This window comes from Colobus angolensis, unplaced genomic scaffold, assembly GCF_000951035.1.
Source record: "Colobus angolensis palliatus isolate OR3802 unplaced genomic scaffold, Cang.pa_1.0 Scaffold818, whole genome shotgun sequence".
Taxonomy (NCBI): Eukaryota; Metazoa; Chordata; class Mammalia; order Primates; family Cercopithecidae; genus Colobus; species Colobus angolensis.
In genome coordinates, this window is record NW_012122021.1 from 31,441 (window position 1) to 32,394 (window position 954).

The following is a 954-nucleotide window of genomic DNA, read 5'->3' on the forward strand; positions in this document are numbered from 1 at the left end:
CCTTGAGCTGCAGTGGGCTCCACCCAGTTCGAGCTTCCTGGCTGCTTTGTTTACCTACTTAAGCCTCAGCAATGGCAGGTGCCCCTCCCCCAGCCTTGCTGCCACCTTGCAGTTAGATCTCAGATTGCTGTGCTAGCAATGAGAGAGGCTCTGTGGGCTTGAGACCCTCTGAGCCGGGTGTGGGATATAATCTCCTGGTGTGCGATTTGCTAAGACCCTTGGTAAAGCACAGTATTGGGTGAGAGTGACCCAATTTTCCAGGTGTTGTGTGTCACAGTTTCCCTTGCCTAGGAAGAGGAATTCCCTTCCCCCTTGCACTTCCTGGGTGAGGTGATGCCTTGTTCTGCTTCAACTCTCACTCAATGGGCTGCACCCACTGTCCTACACCAACTGTCCAACATGCCCCAGTGAGATTAATCCAGTATCTCAGCTGGAAATACAGAAATCACCCATCTTCTGTGTTGCTCACGCTGGCAGCTGGAGGCTGGATCTGTTCCTATTCGGCCATCATGGCACCAAACTTACTTGATATGATTTCTAAATTTAAATACCTTTGAGACAAATGTGAATTGTGAAGGGATTTAAAAATGTCAGTGAAAAATGGAATAAAAATAAAAATAAAAATATCAACTTTATTTCTCAATATAATCTCTACTGAGGTCAAGACACTACATTAAGGGATGATCCCAACCATTCAGTCCATTGCTAAAAAACTGAGGGTCATGGGAATTTAACCATGTCCCTCAGTTCTTCTACTATTAGAAGCCCTGCAGTCTTCTACTATTAACTAAAGATAAATGGATGCCCTTTACAGTTATTTTAAGATTACGAAAAATAAGGTCAGAAGAAACCAAATCAGGACTGTAATGTTGATGCCTAATAATTTCCCATGAAAACTCTTGCAAAATTACCTGTGTTTGATGAGGGAAAGGAACAGAAGTGTTGTTGTGGTGC